General features: G+C 45.3%; 1 non-coding gene across 1 annotated transcript; it reads right to left on the bottom strand.

The window, feature by feature from the left end:
* Positions 1-9,067: 9,067 nt before the first annotated feature.
* On the bottom strand, positions 9,068-9,142 carry trnaa-ugc (transfer RNA alanine (anticodon UGC)). The gene has a single exon. It is a non-coding gene; the product is annotated as a tRNA-Ala (tRNA).
* Positions 9,143-9,469: the final 327 nt, after the last annotated feature.

Here is a 9,469-nt window from a genome sequence, read left to right as displayed (position 1 = left end):
GCTACTGTTAAATATAGTTCAACTACCACCAAGCTACTGTTAAATATAGTTCAACTACCACCAAGCTACTGTTAAATATAGTTCAACTACCACCAAGCTACTGTTAATTATAGTTCAACTATCACCAAGCTACTGTTAAATATAGTTCAACTATCACCAAGCTATTGTTAAATATTGTTCAACTACCACCAAGCTACTGTTAAATATAGTTCAACTACCACCAAGCTACTGTTAAATATAGTTCAACTACCACCAAGCTACTGTTAAATATAGTTCAACTACCACCAAGCTACTGCTAAATATAGTTCAACTACCACCAAGCTACTGTTAATATAGTTCAACTACCACCAAGCTACTGTTAAATATAGTTCAACTACCACCAAGCTACTGTTAAATATAGTTCAACTACCACCAAGCTACTGTTAAATATAGTTCAACTACCACCAAGCTACTGTTAAATATAGTTCAACTACCACCAAGCTACTGTTAAATATAGTTCAACTACCACCAAGCTATTGTTAAATAGTGGTCTACTATTTGATCTATATGGAGAAGGCATATGGAGAAGTATTCACCTTTACTGGTTAGCAGCTAGCAACATCTCTCCATAGATAAATTATTTACTTCTCTCTCTTCTCTCTGTCTTCTACAGAATGAACAGCTTTTTATAGATTAATTATTTACTTCTCTCTCTTCTCTCTGTCATGTACGAACAGCTCTTTATAGATTCATGATTTAACTATGTCTCCTGTCTCTGTCATGTACGAACAGCTCTTTATAGATTCATGATTTAACTATGTCTCCTGTCTCTGTCATGTACGAACAGCTCTTTATAGATTCATGATTTAACTATGTCTCCTGTCTCTGTCATGTACGAACAGCTCTTTATAGATTAATGATTTACCTATGTCTCCTGTCTCTGTCATGTACGAACAGCTCTTTATAGATTAATGATTTAATTATGTCTCCTGTCTCTTCTGCGTCCCAAATGGCAATGTATACCCCATGGGCTCTTTTCAAAGGTAGAGCACTGAACAAGAAATAAGGAAAGCATCCTCATTCTTTACCCATGTCCTCTCCTCTGTTCCTCATTCTTTACCCATGTCCTCTCCTCTGTTCCTCATCCTTTACCCATGTCCTCTCCTCTGTTCCTCATCCTTTACCCATGTCCTCTCCTCTGTCTCATTCTTTACCCATGTCCTCTCCTCTGTCTCCTTCTTTACCCATGTCCTCTCCTCTGTCTCCTTCTTTACCCATGTCCTCTCCTCTGTCTCCTTCTTTACCCATGTCCTCTCCTCTGTCTCCTTCTTTACCCATGTTCTCTCCTCTGTCTCCTTCTTTACCCATGTCCTCTCCTCTGTCTCCTTCTTTACCCATGTCCTCTCCTCTGTCTCCTTCTTTACCCATGTCCTCTCCTCTGTGTCTCATTCTTTACCCATGTTCTCTCCTCTGTTCCTCATTCTTTACCCATGTCCTCTCCTCTGTTCCTCATTCTTTACCCATGTCCTCTCCTCTGTTCCTCATTCTTTACCCATGTCCTCTCCTCTGTTCCTCATTCTTTACCCATGTTCTCTCCTCTGTTCCTCCTTCTTTACCCATGTTCTCTCTGTTCCTCATTCTTTACCCATGTCCTCTCCTCTGTTCCTCATTCTTTACCCATGTTCTCTCCTCTGTTCCTCCTTCTTTACCCATGTCCTCTCCTCTGTGTCTCATTCGTTACCCATGTCCTCTCCTCTGTTCCTCCTTCTTTACCCATGTCCTCTCCTCTGTTCCTCATTCTTTACCCATGTCCTCTCCTCTGTTCCTCATTCTTTACCCATGTTCTCTCTGTTCCTCATTCTTTACCCATGTCCTCTCCTCTGTTCCTCCTTCTTTACCCATGTCCTCTCCTCTGTGTCTCATTCGTTACCCATGTCCTCTCCTCTGTTCCTCCTTCTTTACCCATGTCCTCTCCTCTGTTCCTCATTCTTTACCCATGTCCTCTCCTCTGTTCCTCATTCTTTACCCATGTCCTCTCCTCTGTTCCTCATTCTTTACCCATGTTCTCTCTGTTCCTCATTCTTTACCCACGTTCTCTCTTCTGTTCCTCATTCTTAACCCACGTTCTCTCCTCTGTTCCACATTCTTTACCCACGTCCTCTCTGTTCCTCATTCTTTACCCATGTCCTCTCCTCTGTTCCTCATTCTTTACCCATGTCCTCTCCTCTGTTCCTCATTCTTTACCCATGTCCTCTCCTCTGTTCCTCATTCTTTACCCATGTCCTCTCCTCTGTTCCTCATTCTTTACCCACGTTCTCTCCTCTGTTCAGCTCTCTGCTCAGAGCCTCAGAGGGAAAGTACAGCAGAGATCCCTCTATGAAATGTTCAGTGACCACTGGTATATGGAAAATGGAAACTTAATAGCTTGTGCCATTTTGAGGAGTCGTGGAGAATTTCATTTCCAGTTTGCAGGTTCTAAGCACATGGGTATTGCTGCCACGGCTACTTGCAGGCGATGCTTCTGATTTCATAGAACACTGATCATAGAACCACTAGCCTAAAGCTCTCTCCCTCTCCCCTCTCCCTCTCCCCTCTCTCTCTCTCCTTTCGATGTTGATCTCTCTCTCCCTCTCTCTCTCTCCCTCTCTCTCTCCCCTTTCGATGTTGATCTCTCTCTCTCTCTCCCCTCTCTCTCCCCTTTCGAAGTTGATCTCTCTCTCTCTCTCTCCCCCTCTCTCCCTCTCAATGGTGATGTCAATCACTCTCTCTCTCTCTCTCTCTCTCTCTCTCTCTCTCTCTCTCTCTCTCTCTCACTCTCTCTCTCAAATTCAATCTCTCTCTGTCTCTCTCCCTCCCTCCCTTCCTCTCTCTCTATCTCTCTCTCTCCCCCTCTCTATGTCAATCTCTCTCTGTCACACACTCTCAAAATCAATCTCTCTCTGTCTCTCTCTCTCCCTTTCTCTCTCTCTCTCTCCCTCCCTTCCTCTCTCTCTATCTCTCTCTCTCCCCCTCTCAATGTCAATCTTTCTCTGCCTCTCTCTCCCCCTCTCGATATCAATCTCTCTCTTCTTTTTCTCTCTCCCTCTCTCCCCCTCTCAATGTCAATCTCCCTCTGTCTCTCTCTCACTTTCTCCCTCCCTCCTCTCGATGTCAATCTCTCTCGGTCTCTCTCTATCCCTCCCTCTCTCCACCTATCTCTGTCAATCTCTCTCTCCCCTTTCGATGTGAATCTCTATCTGTTTATTTCTCTGTTTCTCTCCCTCTCTCGATGTTGATCGCTCTCTGTCTCTCTCTCTCCCACACTCAATGGCAATCTCTCGCATTCTCTCTCTGTCTCTCTCTCCCTCTCTCTCTATCCCTCCTTCTCTCCACCTCTCTGTCAATCTCGCTCTGTCAATCTCTCTCTCCCCTTTCGATGTCAACCACTATCTGTTTCTTTCTGTTTCTCTCCCTCTCTCGATGTTGATCTCTCTCTGTCTCTGTCTCTCTCTCTCCCCCTCTCAATGTCAATCTCTCGCTGTCTTTCTCTCTCTCTCCCCCTCTCGATGTAAATCTCTCTCTGTCTCTCTCTCCCTCTCTTGATGTTGCTCTCTCTCTCTCTCTCTCTCTCCGCAATATAAGTACAACAGTACTATTTATTTCCTTTCTTGTCTCACTTGTAAAGTAAATATCTTAATTAGAGAAGGCGCGGTGACCATAATACAGACAACCACAGTCCGGGTTTCAATCAAAGGAACCTTGTCAATGTGCCTTTTTTAAAGGCAACCTCCTTCGACAACAACCTAAGTACCTTTTATTAGAGACACACAGGAACAGAACGCGACACAGGATAATGCATAAACGAGTAAAACATCATATATTCACGACCGCCGAGTGACTATCAATGCCCTTGTTAGTACTAGACGGTATTTATCTATCAGGGTTTGACGAGCAGAGCGCTCGGGACTCGTTAGAAGAGCTGAGCAGCAGAGCGGTGTCATCAGCCTGATAAATTATGTATCATATTTACATGATGATCCAACTGGACTAGTCAGCGCTTACACTTCTGAATACGCCCCCTTTCCTCATTATATTCATTGATTCTTGGTGTATAAAAAACAAACTAAATTGATCAAAGAAATTTTAGACTAATTAGATACAACGACAACTTTTGATACAGTCGTCCGATGTTTGAAATTTTACCGCACGGAGGGAGAATAAACCGTTGTAGAAGTTTCAGTTCTTACGCCCGTTGGATTGCTTGTGATTCACTGACATTATTTCCTGTCCGCAACAGGTGGAGCCTGAAGCTACGTCCCAGTTCACTCTCCTACCTCCCCAACTTCTTCACTTCCCTTCACTGATTTGAAAGTAAATGACTGGTATATGAAACTCCCACAAGCCCATGCTTCCACCAATCCAATGCCAGCAACTACAATACAACTGCAAAAAACACAGATGACACAGTTCATCGTTAGATAGAAACTTATTAAGCGACAAGTGAGTAACACTGTTTCCTGTTTCCCGTTTCAGCAGGCGGTACCATGACGACCTGCGTGTTGACGTTACATTCATATGCAAATGACCTTGCACAGGTTATTGGTTAATCAAAATGAATATGTGGTGTTGATTACAACGGCAGGATTCAGAGTAGGTCTTCTCTCTTTACGGGTAAATTACTGTTTTTTTTTGTGCCTGTGTTTGATTTACATGTTTGTCTTCTGGAACACGCTGGATGAGACGTCCATTAGGTCCTGGTATTGTCTCCTTCCTTTATTGAAATGGATTTTATCCACTAACCATTTGTGTGGTGGCTGTGCAGGCGGCAGCGAGAGAGTGAGTCCCAAACGGTATATTTTTTTTCCCTGTGTAGTGCACTACTTTTGACCAATGGACTCGAAAGCAGTGCACTACACAGGGAATAGGTTGCCATTCGAGACGCTGACAGAGACTTTAATTCAATCTGAAACAGAGGAGTGAAGGGAGGCATGAAAACATCAAAGGTCTCTGAGGAAGAGAGAGTAGCAGTGAGAGTGGCAGGCAGACAGACAGGCACACGGGCACACAAACAGACAGACAGACAGACAGACAGACAGACAGACAGACAGACAGACAGACAGACAGACAGACAGACAGACAGACAGACAGACAGACAGACAGACAGACAGACAGACAGCTAGTGTTCAGTCTCTCTCATTCTCTCCCAAAGCCTGTCTAACTCCCCTTTCTAAAATAAATGCCCTCTCCAGGTAATTGGTGGATGTGGCTGAGGTTGGGGCTCGTACTCCTCTCCCACATCTCTCTCTCTACTGAAACTCCTCCTCTCCTCTATCTCAATTGCATACTCCTTGCGTCCTCTCTCCTCGCCTCCTTCTCAAAACCCATTAGAGGAGAAGGTCTCTCCTCCTCCCAACCTCTCCTCCCTCCTCCTTCCATCTTCTCCTCTCTCCTCCCTTCCTTTCCTCCTCTCTTCCTCTCCTCTCCTGCTCTCCTCCTCCTCCTCTCATCTCCCCCTCTCCTCTCTTTCACTTCTCCTCACCAAAAACAAAACCTCTATTCCTGTGGCCGGGCCCATTACTGCATAGTCATTGCGCCAACATCCCCATGGCAACAGATGTGTGCAACAGTCTCCCCCCCTCTTTATCCTCACCCTCCCTATATCCGCCTCCCTTAGTTTAGTTCACTTCTCTTCAATAAGAAACCCAATGAGCTAAATAGTATACATTTGCAGCATTTCTTTCCCACAATGCAGTGTGTGGCAGAGGTGGAAGGGAAAGAAGAGGGAAAACATCTTAAGCAAAAATCTGTCTGTTGAAAAATCCCTTTTTACTTTTCCGTCTGGTTGCTATGGGAAACTGAAAGTGAACGGCAGCAGCCTTAGCAGAAGGAGCAGATAAATGTGTTCTATAGGACCCACTAGTTGATCCACAATGGCGCCCTATTCAGCATACTACTTTTGACCAAGGCTCATATAGACAGAGAGAGAGACTAGAGAGAGAGAGAGAGAGGGAGACTAGAGAAATATAGGCTAGAGAGATAGAGAGAGAGAGAGAGACTAGAGAGAGAGAGAGAGAGAGACTAGAGAGAGAGAGGGAGACTAGAGAGAGAGAGACTAGAGAGAGAGAGGCTAGAGAGAGAGACTAGAGAGAGAGAGACTAGAGAGAGAGAGAGAGACTAGAGAGAGAGAGAGACTAGAGAGAGAGAGACTAGAGAGAGAGAGAGACTAGAGAGAGAGACTAGAGAGAGAGACTAGAGAGAGAGACTAGAGAGAGAGAGAGAGAGAGAGAGACTAGAGAGAGAGAGGGAGACTAGAGAGAGAGAGAGACTAGAGAGAGAGAGACTAGAGAGAGAGAGACTAGAGAGAGAGAGAGAGAGAGAGACTAGAGAGAGGGAGACTAGAGAGAGGGAGACTAGAGAGAGGGAGACTAGAGAGAGAGAGACTAGAGAGAGAGAGACTAGAGAGAGAGACTAGAGAGAGAGAGAGATTGAGAGATGAGAGACTAGAAACTAGAAAAGGAGACTAGAGAGGGAGACTAGAGAGATAAAGACTAGAGAGAGATGGAGAGACTAGAGAGAGGGAGACTAGAGAGAGAAAGAGAGAGAGAGACTAGAGAGAGGGAGACTAGAGAGAGAGAGACTAGAGAGAGAGAGAGACTAGTGAGAGAGAATAGAGAGAGAGAGATTGAGAGATGAGAGACTAGAGAGACTAGAAACTAGAAAAGGAGACTAGAGAGATAAAGACTAGAGCGAGATGGAGAGACTAGAGAGAGAGGGAGACTAGAGAGAGAAAGAGAGAGAGAATGGAGAAGGATGGAGAGACTAGAGAGAGAGTGGGAGAGATGGAGAGACTAGAGAGAGAGTGGGAGAGATGGAGAGACTAGAGAGAGAGACAGGGAGACTAGAGAGACTAGAGAGACTAGAGAGGGAGAGTAGAGAGAGACTAGAGAGAGAGAGAGACTAGAGAGAGAGAGACTAGAGAAGGATGGAAAGACTACAAAGAGAGAGAGAGAGAGAGAGAGATGGACAGACTAGAGAGACTAGAGAGATAAAGACTAGAGAGAAGGAGACTAGAGAGATATGGAGACTAGAGAGAGAGGGGGAGACTGGAGAGACTAGAGTGTGTGTGTGTGTGTGTGTGTGTGTGTGTGTGTGTGTGTGTGTGTGTGTGTGTGTGTGTGTGTGTGTGTGTGTGTGTGTGTGTGTGTGTGTGTGTATATATATGTATATATACTGCTCAAAAAAATAAAGGGAACACTTAAACAACACATCCTAGATCTGAATGAAAGAAATAATCTTATTAAATACTTTTTTCTTTACATAGTTGAATGCGCTGACAACAAAATCACACAAAAATAATCAATGGAAATCCAATTTATCAACCCATGGAGGTCTGGATTTGGAGTCACACTCAAAATTAAAGTGGAAAACCACACTACAGGCTGATCCAACTTTGATGTAATGTCCTTAAAACAAGTCAAAATGAGGCTCAGAAGTGTGTGGCCTCCATGCCTGGGCATGCTCCTGATGAGGTGGCGGATGGTCTCCTGAGGGATCTCCTCCCAGACCTGGACTAAAGCATCCGCCAACTCCTGGACAGTCTGTGGTGCAACGTGGCGTTGGTGGATGGAGCGAGACATGATGTCCCAGATGTGCTCAATTGGATTCAGGTCTGGGGAACGGGCGGGCCAGTCCATAGCATCAATGCCTTCCTCTTGCAGGAACTGCTGACACACTCCAGCCACATGAGGTCTAGCATTGTCTTGCATTAGGAGGAACCCAGGGCCAACCGCACCAGCATATGGTCTCACAAGGGGTCTGAGGGTCTCATCTCGGTACCTAATGGCAGTCAGGCTACCTCTAGCGAGCACATGGAGGGCTGTGCGGCCCCCCAAAGAAATGCCACCCCACACCATGACTGACCCACCGCCAAACCGGTCATGCTGGAGGATGTTGCAGGCAGCAGAACGTTCTCCACGGCGTCTCCAGACTCTGTCACGTCTGTCACATGTGCTCAGTGTGAACCTGCTTTCATCTGTGAAGAGCACAGGGCGCCAGTGGCGAATTTGCCAATCTTGGTGTTCTCTGGCAAATGGCAAACGTCCTGCACGGTGTTGGGCTGTAAGCACAACCCCCACCTGTGGACGTCGGGCCCTCATACCACCCTCATGGAGTCTGTTTCTGACCGTTTGAGCGGACATATGCACATTTGTGGCCTGCTGGAGGTCATTTTGCAGGGCTCTGGCAGTGCTTCTCCTGCTCCTCCTTGCACAAAGGCGGAGGTAGCGGTCCTGCTGCTGGGTTGTTGCCCTCCTACGGCCTCCTCCACGTCTCCTGATGTACTGGCCTGTCTCTTGGTAGCGCCTCCATGCTCTGGACACTACGCTGACAGACACAGCAAACCTTCTTGCCACAGCTCGCATTGATGTGCCATCCTGGATGAGCTGCACTACCTGAGCCACTTGTGTGGGTTGTAGACTCCGTCTCATGCTACCAGTAGAGTGAAAGCACCGCCAGCATTCAAAAGTGACCAAAACAGCCAGGAAGCATAGGAACTGAGAGGTGGTCTGTGGTCCCCACCTGCAGAACCACTCCTTTATTGGGGGTGTCTTGCTAATTGCCTATAATTTCCACCTGTTGTCTATTCCATTTGCACAACAGCATGTGAAATGTATTGTCAATCAGTGTTGCTTCCTAAGTGGACAGTTTGATTTCACAGAAGTGTGATTGACTTGGAGTTACATTGTGTTGTTTAAGTGTTCCCTTTATTTTTTTGAGCAGTGTATATATATATATATATATGTATAATTATATTTAAAAAAAATTCAATGTACTTTTCTCAAACCAGTGAATATCACTTATTATAAAGTCGATCATTAACTATCAGCTCTTGGAATTTCCAGGACCTCTTCACATTTTGGTTATAAAACAACAAATCCAGAATGGATTAAAAACATCAAGGGACATCATAATCCTACTGGAAACATGGTGTCGTGGAGACATAGATACTCAGTGTCCCTCAGGATATAGAGAAAGTTTACATTTTAGTCATTTAGCAGACACTCTTATCCAGAGCGACTTACAGTAGTGAATGCATACATTTCATACATACTGGTCCCTGTGGGAATCGAACCCACAACCCTGGCGTTGCAAACACCATGCTCTACCAACTGAGCCACACGGGACCAGGTTTGCTACCATCAATCAAACATAAAAATGTTAAACGGGGCCGGGACTCAGGTGGAATCATCATTTGGCATTAGCAGTACCAGTCACATTTGGCTAAAACTTAACAAAGGTACAATCTACTGTGACAATGATGTATACATATGTGCAGCTTATGCTCCTCCTTCAGATTCACCATATTAATCTCCACACAGAAATCATTACATTTCGGGCAGAGGGTAAAGTGCTTCTTTGTGGAGATTTCAATGCAAGAACAGGTTCTGAGCCTTGACTACACTGATGAGGGAGGTAACCACCACATATTTGGACACCCCTCCTTGTACAGTAG

Source organism: Salmo trutta, chromosome 3, assembly GCF_901001165.1.
Source record: "Salmo trutta chromosome 3, fSalTru1.1, whole genome shotgun sequence".
Classification (NCBI taxonomy): domain Eukaryota; kingdom Metazoa; phylum Chordata; class Actinopteri; order Salmoniformes; family Salmonidae; genus Salmo; species Salmo trutta.
Note: the sequence above shows the minus strand (reverse complement) of the source record. Positions and strands in the feature narration are given on the sequence as shown.